We start from the raw sequence: 19,574 nt of genomic DNA, 5'->3' as shown, positions 1-19,574 counted from the left end.
GGCGAAAGTTTTGGCCATTAATGAGAAACTTGAGTCCCATACGGTTGCAAAAAGCTTTTAGATCGAAGAAATAGCAAGAGACGGCAAACTCTAATGTTGTACTTTTGATTCATTCTTGCATTTAGTTGATACGCTGATGCTCATTAGAAGAAAAAAAAAATACTGGGATCTGTGTGGGTGTTCATGTTGCTTTGTGCGCTTGTGAGGATTCAGCGTTTTGAAAGTCACACAGAGGGATATCACCTGAGAGCTCGGGCGGCTGTTTGAAGTGATCCACTGTTTAGTGGATGAGCATAATGACCAACAGTAACCCTCCGGCACTGGCTCCGAAATGAAGGGATTACTTCACCTTTACACTTCAATGATCATAATAGTGGCAGTCGTAGAGCACAGAGGGTGGATCACATCAAAAATGGAAGGGGGAAATGAAATGTTAACGTAAAAAAAGCATAATGCACATGCTCTAAATCTCTGCGTTCATTTGCACTTGTCGCAGAAAAGCCGTTTTCAAGGCCATAAGTGTGCTGCTTGTTTAAAATGATGTAGTGAGCAAACTTTCATCAAACTGGGCAAGGTTTTAGAATCAGTAATTCATCGTTTGCATGTTTGAACACAAATAAGCCACGCAGGGGTTCGGTGTGAAGCCTGGATGAGGGGAAATCCCGCTGTGAGTATGGCATGAAGTAGCTTGACCCCCTGCATTCCAGCAGCCTGATATGCAATGAGCCGTCCACTTGCTAATGATCCTGGCTAAGCAAGAAGCAGGAACCAGGGGCGGCACACTGCCTTCCCCCTCCCAACGCTATGTAGGCCAAATCACCTTTGATTTAATTGGCCCTTTGACCTATCATAATACATAGATAAATACTATGTAGACGAGCTCACCATGACCCCAGAGGGTCTTTGACTCAAGATCTGACCTAATTAAACTTCTCCACGGTGTTGGGTGATCATAAAACATGCTTACAGCAAAGAAAAGAAAGAACAGAAAAACAAGCTTAAAGGACTTTACCTGTCCAGCTGTTGGATCTAAGCTAATTACTTTAAAAAGGATGTTACAGTATGCTGATGAGCAGGAGAGATAGCAGGAGGAATGGATGATGGGAGCAGCCCCTCAGCGGATTCAAAGAAGAGCTTAATGCAGCCGGAGGTCAGGATCAAGGCCCTGGAGATGAGAAAGGAAGACAAGACGGCGGAGCCTGGGTCCTCAGAGACGATGATGAGAGTCGGTTTGAACACGGCACTTCCTTAAGACTGAGCCCATTATGTGTCTAAATACCAAGTCCATTAACCAGTGTCCACACCCATGGGATCCACTGCAGGAACTACCTCAGCTCCGGATCCACAGCTCAGACAGCCTGTAGCCGCCACGGTTTCTCCAGGGATAGAGAACCCAATGCTCACGTCAATTCTTCTGCTGCAAAGTTTGGCCTAAAATCAGAGATTTAACCATCTGACATAAAGGAGAGGAATATGAACACCAAATATACTTGGGGGAGGAAGAGGAAATAGTCCTTCAGGTGATGAAAAGATACTGACATAGCTGCAAGACAGATGGGTAGTGTCTTGAGGAAGTGTTCTCCGGCAATCGCTCTGGAGATATGAATAAATGAAGCAAATGCAGATAGACATTAAATAGGCTGACTGAATCTGGCTTCACAGAATATGCCACTTGAAGACAGTATTTACTTTGAGTGTATATTCAGATTCACCACAAAGGAATGATGCTGTTTTTACGCTATAAATTGTTCCGAGTTTTGACTCAAGAATGTATCCAAGTTTCAGCACACACCGCAGGCTACTACATCACAGTATTGCACCCAAAATAGAGCCTTTTCATGTATTTAGAGAAGACAGGGGTACTTACATAACATCACATGCTGAGAAACATCTCAGTTGATACGGAACAATAGGTAAGTACTGACTGGCTGTCATGTGAACAAACCTAAGGGTGATGTAACCTGCTGTACATGTCAAGCACATGCCCTTTGGAATTATAAAACAAACAAATACACTTAAGAGAGGTAAAGACTGCATTCCCTTCGGTGATAAAAAAATATTACCGAGATAGACAGTAAAGTGTTTTCTGACAATCACTCAGCAGATATGAGTAAAAACAATCAAAATGCAGTTGGCTTCACTAAATAGGCTTGTTTTTGAGTCTATTCAGATATACAACAAAACAAATTAATGTATTTTGACATTTAAAAATGTTCTGAGATCCACAGCATATACACAAGTTTTGGCATACTCTTAGAGGCCACAGCATCAGATTTTCTGTCACAGAATAGTGTTTCACTAGAAGTACTAGTTTCACTAGAAGTACTAGCCTTTTTATGTATTAAGGGGAGATGCCGAAGGCACAGGTATCACATCACACGTAGAAAAACATCTCTAGGTGATGCAAACCAACCAATAAATACTGACTTGCTGTCATCTGAACAAAGTTAAGGGGAAATAAACCTCTATACATGTCAAGTAAGACAGAAAGAAAAAAAAAACAAGAAAAAAAAACAGTATACAAAATTCAAGGCAAGACAAAAGCTCCAACTAGCAAATGTAGCTAGCCAAAACGTCTGTCCGCATTATGGATCTGTGCCACACAGCATGTGAAGCAGGTAGCCACACAGCTGTTGTTATGGGGCCGATTGTTGGAGGTAATTGTGGTCCTTTAAGTTGTGTGATGGCAGATCAAGCAGAGGATGCTGTTGTTTTGGTGCAGCAGCGCACTGGGGCTGATTACGCGCTGCACTCCAACACACGGCACATTATTTATTGATGCCACGCATGCTTTAAAATGCACTGTCACAGCGGTAGGTGGCATTGTGCTGTCACATTAAAAAAAAAGCTGTGGAGCGAGAGGGAAAAAAGTGGTTTCTCTCCTTGCACCTCACCATGAATTCATCCACAGTTACACGATGTTCTTTTTGGTGTACCTTGCACTATTGATTCAAACTTTAATTTTATTCCTGACAACATTCAATCACTATTTTTCAATCATCGTTTATCATTGATGCATAATGACTGTGTAACAATTAAAAAACACAAAACACTGAGCATTTAATAATATACATAAATTATATATATATATATATATATATATATATATATATATATATATATATATATATATATATATATATATATATTATTCCTACTGTCTACATAGGCCCCGCAAAAACTACAACTTTGCACATTAAATATTTTGTCTTATTGTTTATTTCCATTCCATTTAACATTTGCTTCCATTTAACACATTAACACATTAACAATTTTAATGTTAATATTTTCTGAAGATTTTACCTTAAAACCCATTTGTTCCATATTTACAAAAGTTTAAGGAGAAAAAGAAAGTTAAATATTTCAGGAACACTTTACAACAAGGTCCCAATAGTTAACACAGTGCTTTAGTCCTTTGCTACAGTTACAGTTTTTTTCAATCTTTGTTAGTGTTAGTTAACTAGATATAAAATATAACTTTTAATTGTTAGTTCATGTTATATCGGGCCCCTCAATATAACTAATAAATAAGAATAATAAATGCTTTATAAGTATTTTGTAGCACATTTACTAACGCAGGTAAATAATGTTAACAAAGAACTGTGTAGTAAAGTGTTACTAATGTTGATTGAAAGCAACATGTTTCCTTGCAGGTTTGCACTTTACAACCAACAAACATTCATTTCTCTGAAGTGACACATCAACAAACCGTTTATCTGATGCAGTAAATGAGCATCCTTCCATATCTGCCTTTCTATTTACTGGCTTCCAAATATCGGTGACTATTCAGCTGCGACAAGTGACTAAACAATAAACCGCAGTGTTGCAAAGGCAGCAGGCCTGTATTATTCAGATGCCGCGAGACTGTGGGCTGTTTGATATTAGAGACACATTTGAAAGCCACAGGTAAGCTCGGGGGTTTGCCTTAATCCTCTGCTTGGGATGGAAGGCATGCTACATTCCTATCCTTCCCCTGATCGCCCGCCACATATGATAACAAAATGGCATGTCTATGAGTGGTGAAATGATTACGCAGTTCAAAGCTGCACTACTGTTCCACAAAAATACTTCATAACCACTAATGTATAGACACCTGGGAAGAATTGACTGTCACAAAGACCATCTACTGTATATGAAGCGGATATGAAAGAGTAAATTTAATTATGGAGGTGTGATTTTCCCCTGCAGTAGGGGAAGGGAATTGTTTTGTTCAGCCTTAGAGGAGGAGAAAATGAGAGGTATCATGTAGGCTGTTGGGAAAAGTGCTGTATGAAAGCTGCTGGATGGAGGCTTCGGCGATAATGAAATCCTCTCTCACTTTTTTTTGTGCCTCTCGGTTAGTAGAATGACCAGAATACCTTCCGGTCGTGAAACAAATGTGCTCTTGCACAATACAGTTGGGCAACACAGTAATTTGCTATGCATTATGAAGCTGGTGAAGAGCGCTAAAGGCTGGAGCTGGGAGATAGAGCGTGTAGCCGGGGAGAACATTAAAAGCTTGTTTTGTTAGCGGCCCCCTGCTGGCAGAGCGCAGATCAAAGCTAATGCTGGAAACAGGGGTTGCATTGCTTTGGGTAATCTCAGGGCCTCAGCAACTGGGCAGGGCATTCAAGTCACCAACGCACCTCGGCCAGCACCAAGCGGGGACCATTCCATCTCCTTCTCCCACACCTCCTTTCCAGTTCTCCCTCATTCTCCAGTCACTAAGGAGACTGCCTGGCTGTCCATCTCTATGGTTGCACACATTCCCCTCACGCAGATTTGGTTCCGTCCTAATTAAGGCTTCTCCTTTCATTTGTAGAGATAATTGGACTTTCATCTCACCAGGATGCTGCAGCCAAATCTATTCTTTATTCTTTACTTTTTAATGGGAAAGGGAGAGGAGGGGACACCCCCCCCCCCCCAAAAAAAAAAGAGAGAAGGAAGGAGAGAAGACAAAAAAATCTCTTTCTTTAGGACATGCCTAAATAATTGAAGATATCCTGGTTCACAAATATCCGTGTCACAATTAAGTACCTTCCACTTTTCCTGTTTTGGAGCGATAACAAACCATAATCATGTTTGTTAGAATCATAGGAATGGGATTTAATGAGGGGTAGACCTGTGAGACAGATGCTTGTGGGAGATCAGAGGAGGCCCCATAGAGATTAAGTCCATTCAAAGCTCTGCAATGGCATTCACTGTACACATACAAACAAGCCCATAAATTCATCCAAATGCATCCCATTTAGTAGACTCATAAACTTCTGTTAGATGGAAAGCTCAAGAGAACCTCTTCACCCAGAAACGAGCCTCAGAGGAAGAATTCACCAAATGATTTTGGTGAATTAGCCAGACCTTGACATATGTTTTCATACTGGCTGATGTGCAGTTATTTCACCGTAGTGCTTGATGAAATAAATATCGGTGAAGTCTGAGGTCTGATGAGATAATTAGATCAGTTTCTTACCCATATATCCACAGCGCACTCTGCACCACTTTGTAGAGCATTTGCCCAACTAGTGAAGTATTTTATCTTATGAAAGTTGTAAAATGTGAGACAAAGACTAAAGGGTTCAGGATGGGAAGTAAGCAGGGTATTGTTTCTCTCTAGATTTAGAAGCCTAGGAACCTACAGGCCATGGTATCCTCCCTCCCTGGCCTCATCTAAATGATCTACTGTCATTAGTCTCTCTTAACCTTGAGGTCATGCAAGTTATAAAGAAGAATAAAGATGAATAATCAAGAAAATCTACAGAAATTATCTATTATTATAAACATTATTTTCCAGTTTTCAACTGGTTATTTTTGAAAGCACTTACACAATATGAACGGCTGCATGCAGATTGGTTTTCAGGTAACAGGGAAAAGTACTAAAGAACCTAATAACCTGTGTGTCACTAGAGTACCATAAACGTATGTGTTCATGCTCACTACAACAAATTGACACTGAATACAGTCCCCAGGAAAGGAAAGTCTAACAATCCACAGCCCTGAGCAGTCACATTTAGCTGCATTCAATGTATGGCCTATAGATACTGTAGACACCAGTGATGCCCACAGCTGGTCACAGGAGATATAAGGTAATGTTTAGGATCTTTCAGGCATCCCCTGCCCCTTAATTATTTAATTGAGGCAGTTATGTACATTGGAAAGAGAGTAACAGGGTTATTGCTGGCCTAAATCAGCTCTTAATTGAAAGGCAGCCATAAAAGCTGCAGGTGTCCAGCCCTCGGTGTCTGTAATTGATGGCCCATGGTGTGCTGGGATGAGCAGCTGCTTAACACAGCGAGTCTGAGAGAATGACATGCTTCTAACCAACCCTGCTTAGCCTGCATAACGTTTATGTAAATCATTTAACATAAGAGTTAACTTCTTTCATTTCCAAGAAATTAAACCTAAATGTTTGGACATGCAAAAATAAAACAAATAATTATTTCTAACCCTAACCCTAATTGAATTATTTTCCATATTTTCAAATAATATTACAATCTTTAAAACTATTAAACAACACTGATTTAAATATGGGGATTATTTAATGAATAAATATAATAATAAATTGCCTAGAAGATAATATCACAATCTGGGCATTCTCTCAAACTAACTTCAACAGAGGCATCATGGGACGCTTTGTTAATAGTATTGAATAAGTTCCCACATGCATTATGCTGAGCACTTGTTGGCTGCTTTTCCTTCAATATCTGTTCCAACTTAATTAAAATTAAAATGCTAGTTTTGTAACCTTTAAATTAAAAGAAACATCACAAGAAACATGCATTCAGTCTGGTCTGCTATTGTAAGTGAACAAAGGAAAAACCAGTGATTTATTTTGGTGAATTGCAGAGACGTGCCCTCTTCTCTTTATATCCTTAATATATCTTCATCTCTCTGCAGCCCTAATCCAAAGGTTTTGACAAACAACACTGCAACAGAAAGTGAGAGCGAGAAAGAGAGACAGGATGAGATAGGATAGAATTTTTCTTCCTGAATGAGCTGTGGCTTCAGAGGACAAAGAGTCGATCGATTCACATACTCAATTAGAGCTGTAATGTTTTAATCAATGCCCTGTAAAAGTATGACAGGAGGCCATTATTAACTAGCTGCAAATTTATGACAAACGGCAGTGTAATTGGGTATGTGTAAACAGCCCATATGATAAAGAAAGATTTCTGCTCCAATCAATAAAATTGATTGGGCTTGGGCATTAAATAATCCACATGCTGAAGAAACTAACTCTAGTGATATTGGCTTCTGTCAGAGCTTGTGGCTTACGTCTTTGTCAAGGATTGGAGTGGCAGTGTTTTCCTGTTTTTGTCTGTTAAGGTAATTATAGCTATAAACAGAACACAATGAAACAAATGGCGAATCTGAGCCACCAACAGACATTGGCTACTGTAACTTCTTTTCTCATTAGATCTTGTCATAAAGAGGCTGTATTCACAAAGTGAAAAATTGGATCAAAACATAAGCTGTGCTTTAAACACAGGTTTTTGTGCCATGGTTTACTGTACACTCAAATGCTGGACACTTTGAATAAAAGCACCTGACACTCCTGCAGATGAAGTGTCAGGTCCTTTAGTGATTCTCTGAGGTCGGCACATGCTCTCTCTCCACTAGGGGACATGGACCAGGTCAGGTGTCTCATTTAAAAGGAGAAAGAAGGGGAGAGTTTCAACAGAGGGTCTGCCTACTGGGCCTGTTACAAGGCAAAGACACAAGTACAAAAAAGCCTAGCATAGGCTCTGATGAAGGTAGAGCGCAGATAGGTCAGATGGTCAAGGAAGAATCCTGGAGTACAAATACATCTGGGGAGAAAGAAAATAAAATAAAAAAATATATATATATGGAACTGAAGGGAAAAAATGACCTGAAAATGACCTACCTAATTTAAAATGGTAACAGTTTCTGACGACAGTGTGCTACACACAATTTAGGTATCTTTGGAAAGAACACTTTAGGCTTTACTATCCAGAATTGATAATTCTCAAAAAGATAAAAAGTTATAGACATTGGAGTGCCTTGAATTTTAATTTTTATTATTATTATTTCATATACAAATACATGAAATCAGTTCTTGAGCAATACAAAAGTCACATGTCTCATGAGTTTATATTTCAAATTTGAAGAACATACCATGAAAAATTTACTGCAGCAATTTTTCTGAAACTATGTGTAGTCCCTAAATAGTGCACTATGTGAAGTTGTTCAGTGGACCCTTGCCTTTCTAACTAAACCAAGATTTACAGCTGTGGATGCGTTTATGACTCGTTATTACGATGAATCTGGTACTTACTGCATTTTTATTATGCATGTTTTGATGTGTACTGTTTACACAGATTTAGCAAATATATTCCTTACAAGCTTTCCAATGAAATACAGCTATCTATCGTCGATGCTTGAGGCTTAGACCTTCATAATGATATATTGTTTATCAAGATTAATTATGTCCCTTTTCATTTAATCTATTCGTAAACACTGACACGTGCAAATAAAGATCGTTCAGTGCGCCAGCATCCAGGTGTGGGTTAACAGGTTAAAAAGCAAAGCTAATCTTTATATATATATATATATATATATATATATATATATATATATATATATATATATATATATATATATATATAAAAGAGAAGAAATGTTAAGACATGTCTTGCCCTTTTTTTTGTGAAATGGACTATTTATAATATGATTCATGTTACAAAAGATTTATATTTCAAATAAATGCTATTCTTTTGAACTTTGAGCTTTGCCATATCCTTTAAATATCTTAAAAGAAAATTGCAATAATATTGCATAACATTACTGTTTTTACTGCATTTTAATCAAATAAATGCACTCTTAATGAGCAAAATACAAAATACCAAAATTTTGAATTCTAATGTATAACTGAAGTCCTCTAATGACATACACTTTGCATGACAGACAACCAAAATGTAGGTAATTTCTTACTGAAGATCATGCATTACATAGCATATAAGTAATATAAAGTAATATTAGACAGACTTTAGTTCAGTGTTACTACATAAAAGTCTTATTTATTCTATCCAAAAAAAAAATCTAACTTGAAAACATAAACATTTCATTAGTTCAATAAAATTGATAAACAAATAGGGTTTTTTAAGAACTAATCTTTAATCTTTAAAATTTCAAATCTGTCATCGGGAATGTAGCATAGGCAAAAAGCAAACTGTGGAGCCACTATCTGACTTGTTTCTTTGCTTGTACTGTTTGTCATATGGCCATTGGGAAGACGCGTAAAACTCGAGATGCGATGTGGCATCACATTGTGTTTTTCATGATGAATACTCATGAGCACTCACTCGCCTGACTGTCATTAGTGCTTTCTTTTACACAGAAGATGTGTTCTCTTTCTTCTGTCATTTGCTCTCTCCCTTTCTCTTATTCCTAAACCCAAAATTTTGGGTCTGGACAAAAATAGTCTTTGAGAAGTGTTTATCAGTTCTCACTGGCTGCGAGCTCAGAGACCGCCTCCTGCTGGCTAACCCAGCATGGGCCTCGCATCTCCGCCACTTTGAAAATGTCTCTCTCGCACCCTCTCTCTCCCTCTCTCTGTGTAAGAGAAGAAAGAGATGGACCTTACGAAAGAAGTGGAAATGAACGTTCACTATCTATAATTAGTCTGAATCCTCCATGCCATTCCCTGTTAGAGAGACGCACTGCTATGATGTGGCCAGGATTCTCACAAATCGCTCTAGTGTCCATGACACCGGAGGACACATTCAGATGCTAGAAAAAGAAATATTATCACCGCCCAAAACAGATGAGAGGTGTAGAGTGGAAACCCAGCTCACGTGAAAGGATACAGCATGTGGAGAGCTTGACAGAGGAGTCAGGGCATCACCGCCCAACCAGCTATTGATTTCTTCTTTCGGCACAGACATGGCTCGCTCTCCCAAAACAGCCCATCAAACAGCAGGCCTCCTTTATTTCATTATGGCTGGCGCAAACGAGCGTGAGGCCTCTCTCTGTTCATTTCAATGATTAACTTGTGTTGGGAAAACACCCAAACTCCCATGCATTTTGCCCTTAATTAACAAATTGCAATATATTATTAACTTGTCGAGCAAAGAAGGCTCTTTTGAATCATTTTCGCAGTGGGAGGTTTTGAGGCAGCTAACTACATTCTTGAAGTCAAATGGTTTTACTTGTTTGTTTTTTATTTGGCAATCTAGTTAAATTATGCCTCCGTTAATGTGTTAATTTTACCACAGGTGGAAGTAAATCAGGTCCCACCGATTAATTCCTTTGTTCCTTTGTAAAGCAAGAAGTTTATCACTTTACAGGCTAAATATATGGCTCCTTGAGCGCAAGCAAAGGTTGTGGCTTCAACACCCAGCTGCACCGTGTGCATGCTTGGGCATACCATCTGCTCTTGGAGCCCTATTGAACTAATTACTCCTAATTACTGCAGTTTTTGTCAGCGATAATGCAGATTCCAATTAAAGTGCTTCACCATTTGCTCCTAATTGCTAACCTTCTCTTCAAGCAGCTGACTCTCTGCATATGCTAGTGGTTGTGCTGGGTTGACATGTGACATCATGGGTACTTATACTGCGAGCCAAAGTTCTCCAAAGTGCATTTCAGGTCGGACATGTGGTTTGGGTGGTAGATACAGGGTGAAAACGTGATGAGGGTGAAGGTGAAGATGTCTGCTGTTAATATGTAGCAAACAAGAGTTGTGCAGTTGAAGGCTCATTAATGCATGCTGTTGTTTCTTATTTTTCAAATAAACATTATGAGAAAAAACATGGAAAATGTCCTGTGTCCAGCCATTGAAGGCTATGGGAGATGCAACATACATATCACTGAGTGTAAAGGGAGGGGGGGTGGGGGTGTAATAATAATAACTGAGAATGAAAGAGAATTCCAAGACCTGAGCAACATGAAATGTGAGCCATCTCCAGCAAAATGTCAAGTGCTACCACTGAAGAGTCATTGCCCCGTACCGAGCCTCATTCTCAATTAATTGACTCAAATGTCAAAAAAAGAATGTACATCAGAGACAAAAATTGAGTGGCCTTCAATGACGTTCACGTGGGCAGTAGATCATAGAATAAAGATAGACATTTGAATGATGAGGGTTGGACCCCATGCAGACCCAGATTGAGCTAAACCTTGGGCTGAAGATCAAAGCATCCCATAATAACTAAGAGCCTGTCATGTGCAGCATTTATATCAGCTGGAAGTTTAGAAATTATTCCTATGGATGTACTAAAGGCTTGATATGCACGCTTTTGAAAAATGTATCTTTAAATTCTTTTTCTGTTTTTCAGTTTGACATAAATATACAGTAGCTTAATCATTCAAGCATCCGCTAACATATTTTTTCCCTCTTTTTATTCCCTTTTCCCCCTATTTTTCCCCATCAAAATAGTTCATAACTACTGCGCTCCTCACAGTTACTCAGGTTAGAGGTTAAATTCTCTTTTCTGACCCAACAGCTCACTGCGGATAAGTTAGAAGGATTCATTCAGAAGCAATAGGGTACAATGTAGATATTTCAAAAAGGCAGAATTCAAAGGATCGCTTTAACAGAGAATTCAAAACTCAATTCCTATTTCTCTTGCTCTTTGACACAAGGGCTTATTTTGCATAAAGTAAGTGAAGGAATCACTGATAATGAGCTGAAAAATGTTGAAGCGAGGCTCTGTTGTTAAGAGCACAGGCAGCAGCAAAGCTGGTCATCATCACCCTTTTAATGGGTTTAACCGAGCGCCACATACAACCCAGACACCGTGGGAGTTCAAGTGCCCAATGCCCACCTACCGTCCCATTATGCTTGCTCTCAATTCATGCCCGCAACATGCAGAATGCTCACAAACCGCCGCTCCGTTTGCCTGTCTACTGGTGGCAGTGCCTAGACATCCCACCAAGCCCTGCTTTTTATTCCGGCCAAAAAAAGCTCTTCTCTGTGACAGAAAGATGACAAGCTGTTGCTTCATCTCGGTCACAGGAGTACAGCGGGTATGCAAACAAACAGACGTGCAAACACTACGCACACACTCACACACACACACACACTCAGCCCTGCAAGGCACAGCTCTCCACTATTAGATTTTCACACCCGTCCAAGATGGCAGCTCCTGAGGAGCTGTTATAGTCTCTGGAGCTCTGTCATTGTTCGTACTCTGAGAGACTAGAGGGCATCGGGGGTTCAGTGTCTACCCAAACTTCCCAGTCCGAGCACATCTGAGCTGTTCCTAACTCAAAAGGGCATTTCTACAAAAAGCAATATAAATATGACATGAGACAACACGTACTCACAACTTTAGAGCAAATGAAGAGGGGTGGGGGGAAGGAAGAGGAAATTGTGCACTCGTGAACTTCTCTTGAACCTTCCTCTAAAGTGAGGGCGGATATGTAGATTAAATCTCAGTGATGGTGAATCCTTCAAGGTGATGCAGACTGCCAGATGCACACCTACACAGAAACTTTAGCTGGAAACTGGCAACAGCGGGCTTGCTCTGCTGAAAATACAGACCACTCATACGCGTTCAAGACTCAGAATCATAAGAGAGGGTTCAATATATCCCATTAGGAAAGAGAAATGCTCAGTTTTTCATCTTAAGGCATTTTAAAGATTATGTTTGTTTTGCCTGTGTGAACAGAGAGTCTGAAAAACAGAAAAGAAAAATACAGTGTTTAAGAATTTCCCATAACAGTTCCATGAAGAAAAATAAAAAACAATATGTGAAAATCTCTTCTCCAGATGATTTAAAGTAGAATCTAACAGCTTTTTATGTCTTAAAAGGATAGTTCACCCAATTTTTTAAATATAATTTTTAGTATAATTTACTCACCTCCTTGTTTCTCCTCTGTGATTCATACAGGTTTGGAATGACATGAAGCTAAGTAAATTATTTATAAGATTTTTTAGGTGACCTATACCTTTAAACAAAGATCAACATCATGTTTTTAAAATTGACACTTGTATTCTTTTAGACTGGTACTTGATTTAATTCTTATTTTTGCCTCATGCTTGATGCATATTATTTAGGGCTTAATCGGTTAAAAAACTGAATTAATTACATAACATTACAGTCAAAAGAATCAGCTGCAGCAATTCCAACATTTATATTATTTTAATATAATATAATATTTTAATAATAAAAAAGTAACAATTTAAGAAATGTTTACATTATTAAAGCAAACAAAACCATTAAAAATACATTACAAAAAGTGTTTTTTAAATCAATATATATACATGTAATTTTTTTTTGTCACAGACGTATAGTACACAAAAATCTAAATGGTTTCAGGGCCTGTTTGTGTGTGTGTGTTTCTCTGTTCATTATTTAAATTGTAAAAAATAAGCATCAATTTATAGCCCTAATAGTTATATAATATGACAGTCATAGTTACATTCTGAAAGTGAAATAGAGACACACACACAGTGAAGACACAGGAGAGAACAATACAAGTGGAGCCAGAGCTCCGAATATGTGTGATGTAAATGCCATCTTTGAAGGACAGGTTTGGGGCACTGTCTTTGGGGAATTTGCAAATCACATGCCCAGAGTAAGGAAGGTCATTCCATGCATATCAATGATTGCTGGAGAGGAACCTTGTTTTAATGCTTGCTTAAAGAAAAAAAGAGAGAGTACAAGTAATGTCTCTGAGGTACAGAAAAACGAATGTGTTATGGAAATCTCCAGGTAGGACTGTGTTTAAAAATATGTGGAGTGTGTGCTTGTACAGATACATCCTCAATGGGGAATGTCATATGAGGATGAGAGAATTGTATACCACCTTTGTTTGAAAAAAATTATTAAAATTGTATACAGTGGACCTAAGCCTTTGGTTTAATGCCACAGCACGACACTGTCCACTGAGGTAATTGCCCAAAAGTCAATTTGAGCCATTAGAGATTGCAAAATGTTTTCCATCTGGAATAATTGAAATTTGGGGTTTAGGTGATCAGGACTGCCGTTTTAAACACCAGACAGCCATCTTTCAGACATTGCATTGCTGAGACATCCGATCAGGAACAGAGGCCACATCTGTCACGAGCACACTTCAGCCTGCACACATCCAGCTGACTGAGAGTGAATCCAGCTTATATGCGGCAGTAGCTGCTATGCCTAATCAAATGTTTAACAAGCTGCAATCTAATAACACCATCCCCACCCTGGTACACAATTCATCACACGTGATGGTGAATTAAACGTGACATATCTCACGCAGTTTGTTATTGGTAACTGTGGTGGTCGACGCGTCCGCGTGCTTTCGAAAGAGAATGGAGACATTTAAAAACTAAAGGTCAACAATAAATCAGTATCTCAAACAGTGCCTGAGGTGTGATTTGTGTCAGCTGACGGAGCGACAAAGTGAAATGGCCTAACCATGCAGAATGGGAAGGAGCTGGATGGGCTTATCTGAGCCGCCACACCTCCCTGCTGATTGAAGCCGAGTATGTTAGACCTCTCAAAGTAGCTCATTGCGATCAAAAGATGTGGCGGAACATAGGATGGGAGACACGTTGCGGAGCTGATAAATAATTTATCACTGCTTATTGTACCAAAAGTCACACCAGACCAAATTCCACAAATATACTAGCAAGACAGAGCTAAAAAAAAGGACAAAATGACAAAAATGTCAGCGATTTTACTTTGTTTTACTGCTGTTTGGCAATTCTGGATACCAAAAATGCAACTTAAGCTATAAATGTAATATAAGGTTTACAGTTTAAACCCCAGCTATAGAGCCACAGAAAAAAAAAATAATAATAGTGATCTTTCTGTTAAACTAGTCCAGAACACCAATCTAACAATCCTCTTCAGGAGGAACAAAGGAGTGCACGGCTCTGTACATATAATCTAATTATTTTGACATGTTTTAATAAACTCTTTAAAAAACATATCCAATTCATATCGAGTGAAAGCCTTTCAGCTTTGACCTTTCATAACTTTAACATAAAGTTATATGTTATGTCATATCTTTAGACAGGGTTATGCTATGTTATGTCTTCATAAAGGTTTCTATCTCTCATATCAATACTGTAATATCACCCTTACAGTATGGGTGAGAGTGGGCTCATTTCTATTTTGCACTAACAGAAGGTCTGAATATGCTGTGTAGATAGTAAAAAAAAAAACCATAATTATTTTGTAAAATATCAATTAAGAGCAACCCTGTGAGTTGAATAAGTTTAAAAGTGATAAATACAATAATAATAATTTACAACATGAATATGTAAACATCTAGTATAGATTTATTGTTGTTGTACAACAATATTACTGTTCAACTTTTATAAATAATAATGATAATTAATAATACATTTGATTACTATTATAAACTCTACTCTATGTTTACATACTGTTTTACTGTATACCAGACATATTGTCTTTTAGCGACAAACACAAATACAAAACCTAGAATTTTAAACTGCATAAAATTTAACCGACATAAATATATTATTAATGTAACCTCTTATTCACAGAGTTCCTAAAATAAATTAATAAAAAATAATTAAATAAAGCAATGCAAAACCGACTTACACAATTAATTCTGTATTTCATATTTCTTGTGTTTTCAATACTGCAATCACCTTCATACTAGTCTGGGCTTTATGAATTACCATGGCAACAGGCAGCTTGTGATTTACACCGCACAAACACAAACCCACAGTGGCTGTTTCTTCATTACTTTGTGGCTTTGAACTGGATTGTGATGATGACATTAAAAGGGTCTCATTCACAGGTTTGTGTGTGTGTATTTAGTAATTGTGATCCTGTCCTCGTCTTCTTGTTCCAGTCCACTATCTATATGACAGCCGTGGTTAAGGCCCTTAGCCCCATTTGCGTTACATTTGGTCCATCTCACTAAATCTTTGTGTTGTATGACAGTGCTTTTGTCTGCAATGCCACACAAAGCAAACCGCCAAAAGGGAGGGAGGGGGGGGGGGGTAATGGGGGTCCCCAAAGGGGTGGGTGGGGGATGAAATTACGACAAATTAATTTCTTCAGTGGAACACCTTCAATGAAACCTACCTCAGAGACAAAAGAAAGAAAAAATCATGGTCAAATGGCACTTTTGGTGGGTCAGAATGAAATGGAAGACTGTATATATCTTAAAATTAGATAAAGTATAATGTATTGGTGATGTGGCAACTTATACTTTACATGCATGTATATGTTTTGGTGAAAGAAAGAAAGAAAGAAAGAAAGAAAGAAAGAAAGAAAGAAAGAAAGAAAGAAATTCCTTAATTTTCCTTTTTTAAGTTTACTGAGCAAATTTTTTGCTAGTTTTTAATATAATATTAGAATCAGACTTCCCCGTCTTACCTTCATAATTACTTGAATATCTTCTCTCGGAGCACTTTATATGTCTTACCAAAACTGCAGCCGGATTTACGCTCACAGCACTTCCTGAATTTAGAGATTAATTTCTGATAGATAGGCAAAAGGGGAAGAAAAAAAATAGAGCCAATCAGTTAAAATAGGCACAAAAAAATGGGTTCAGAACAGGAAGCTGCTGCCATGCAATAAGAAACTAGGAGAAAGCTCTTGGAAGAGAGAAATATACAGAGGCCAAAAGTGTGTGGGAGGATTTTTGTAACTATAATATGGGGACAAATTTGTCTCCAGAAATTCAGGACATTCTGACTGGAAACAGACAGAGAGATTATAGATGACAGATAAATAAATAAATGCAGGAGAAAGGTAAGGTTAATCAGAGGTTATTATAGCTTTATATTGAAACTAGTGCTGTCAAAATTAGCACGTTAATGCAGTTTAACAGCATTAAAAATATTTAATGCAGTTAATGAAGGGGCGGAGCTAGGGTTGGCCAACCCACTCACAACTGTTGCTTCGATCTCTTTTTCTTGACTACAATTGCATTTATTAAATTGTAGAAAGACCACTTCAAATGGGAGACTTTTAAGATGCGGACACCAACTTCATCCCTGCGACAGGTGCAAGTCAAACAAGAGCAGAAAAGGTACAGGTGACGAGGAGCTTCAGTAGAACAACAGTGCACTGCAGTCAGATGAGATGTTTTTCCTGTCTGGCCAGCCATTATACTGTGTTCATACAGCGTGCTCTTCATTTATGGCAGCATTTGTATTTTTGTAGCATACTTTTGAAGCTTTAAGGATTCATCTAGAATTAATTTAGAATTTAGTGTTTGATAACGTTATTCAATTTCTGTATATTTCTGTAAGTAAATATGACATTTATTATGATGGGTTTATGTGGAGATTGTTTTAAGCTCACTCAAATTAGAAGTAATTATTTTTTAAAGTCTAATAAATGTTAAAACTGACTGCAATCAATGATATTGTATTGCTGATTGGCTCTAGTCAATGGTTAAATATTAGGAGGGAAAAATTCTGAGACATAGTATTCCTCATTTAGGGGAGAAAAAATGTTTATGGACATTTCCTTTCATTCTTAAAACACAACACAACGCAATGCATAATTCAAAATACGAGTAAAACATCTATAAAAAAAAATCATGCAAATGCAAATGTACACCATTAAAGGACAATGTCCTCAACTAATCTTAGGATTCTGACAACTTGCAACTTAAGAAACCCATATGATAATCATAAGCACATTTCACACAATTGCACCAGCCACAATGTAAAATAGTCAATAAACTCATTCCATTTAACAGGTGTTCCACTACAACCAGAGGAAATCTAGGGTTAAGTTGGACAGCAACATTTCCTTCTCCGATCTCCTTTTATAAAATGTATGAACATGAAAACTCACAAAATTATAGCTTAGACTTCGATGTAGAGAAGTACTTTGCAAAATGTCAATTTTGAAAAGGTGGCTGTGAGGCTGTGTGTCAAAAGTCTCTTGCTCCTCTTCATCTTTTTTTTTTTTTTTTTTTTACTTTATTCAGTGAAAAAGAATGCATTACGTTTCCAAGGACGTGAAAGATGGGGAATGCCATTGTCTTGATCTTCTGGAGAAAGTGGCTTGAGTAATTTGGTAAATTATCTGAAAGATAGAAAAAGAGTAACCTCGGTCGCTCATCTGTGCCGATTCAATTTACAAAAGTATAAGGGAGTCCTTTCCCTCCTCTCCAAAAAGGAAAGCAATTACAAGATCCTTCCTTGTTTCCTAGGAGATGGAGCCAGGGATCTTTCCTGAATATGAGGATGATTTTGTGGGGAGCTCTTTTACACTCAGTTACTCGATATGTCAAACAGGAACATAGACCTAGAACATAATATTCAGAGCTGTATCTGTCTGGGTGCAAAAATTCAATAAACATTAAGCAAGGTCAATTAATAAATTCATCAAATATTACTTCAGCACTTTAATTTGCTATTATTAAATAGGTCATTTTTTATTTATTTATATATTTAGTTAATTTGTATTTTTATATATTAACAATATGCTGTCAGTTGGCCACCCTATTTATCCAGATATTAGTATCCGCATTCAAGCAATACAAAAATCCATAATAGTCGACCACTAATAAAAATTAAAGTAATTGAAAACAAGTGAATATATTTCATGGATGAAGCAAAAGTTATCAAAAGCATCCTAACCCCTCATAGGATTTGAAAGGTCTTTTCATCAAGTTGTGGTGAAGGGTGCTGTGTTCAGGGAAGCACTTGTATCAAAAGTGTGTCCAGTGATGACAGCAAGATGACAAACACGCCATTTGAAAGCAGTCATTTTCCCTCACTCATGCAAATCTACTCGCTCGTACACGAACAAACGCCCATCGACATCAGTCTGGCTTAATGTGACAAACTAATGAAGTGGAGTGATTGACATTTCTTCACTAGTGATGCGCCGCTGCTCTAAAACACACTCCACTCATCACCTGAGATGCACTATCATTTATCTGACCGACGACAACAGAAAATGAATCCCCAACATGTAGGCTAATGGTTCTCCTAACACTGTCCCGAGTCATCCACCCCTTCAACAAATCTATGGCAAACACCCATCCATCAATGGTGTTTCTTGGCTTAGTTCATATAAGAAATGCCACAATACAGAGCTAGTATTAATATTGTTGATTTAGATGTGCAAAATTCACATCTGTTATTATTAGAAAAACTTTATAATAACCTTTTAATAAAATAAAATAAAATAAAATAAAATAAAATAAAATAATAAACATTTCATTAGGATACAATGATTCTAATCAATCTATGGGGTAAGGTTTGGGATTTTTTTTTCCTTTGAATAAATTCAATGTGAATAAAATTATTTTAGTATATTATTTATTTTATTTTATACTGTATAGCCACACTTTTTGAATATAATACTCTATAGTTTATGACTAACTTGTTTTTTTTATATATATAAAATGAGTAACAATTTGAAATGCATTATATCTTTTTTAAATGGTAAATGTTTTGGGGTCAGATTTGAAAAATTTATTTAGATAAAATGTTTAATGCTGCATAATATGCTAACATGCTAAAAGGCAATAAGTGGTTATTTTAAAATGTTTGTAAAAGTACATTATAAAAACACTATATGTAGGCATCATCAAGATCAGAGATAGATTTTGTAATAGCTAATTGTACAGAAATTTATAATAATTATAATAATAACAAACAAATATTATTCATAAATATCGTTATTATTGTTTAATGT

The sequence above is a fragment of the Carassius carassius genome, chromosome 7 (genome assembly GCF_963082965.1).
Source record: "Carassius carassius chromosome 7, fCarCar2.1, whole genome shotgun sequence".
In the NCBI taxonomy this organism is placed as follows: Eukaryota; Metazoa; Chordata; class Actinopteri; order Cypriniformes; family Cyprinidae; genus Carassius; species Carassius carassius.
The sequence above is the reverse complement of the archived record's forward strand: the minus strand, read 5'-3'. Positions refer to the sequence as shown.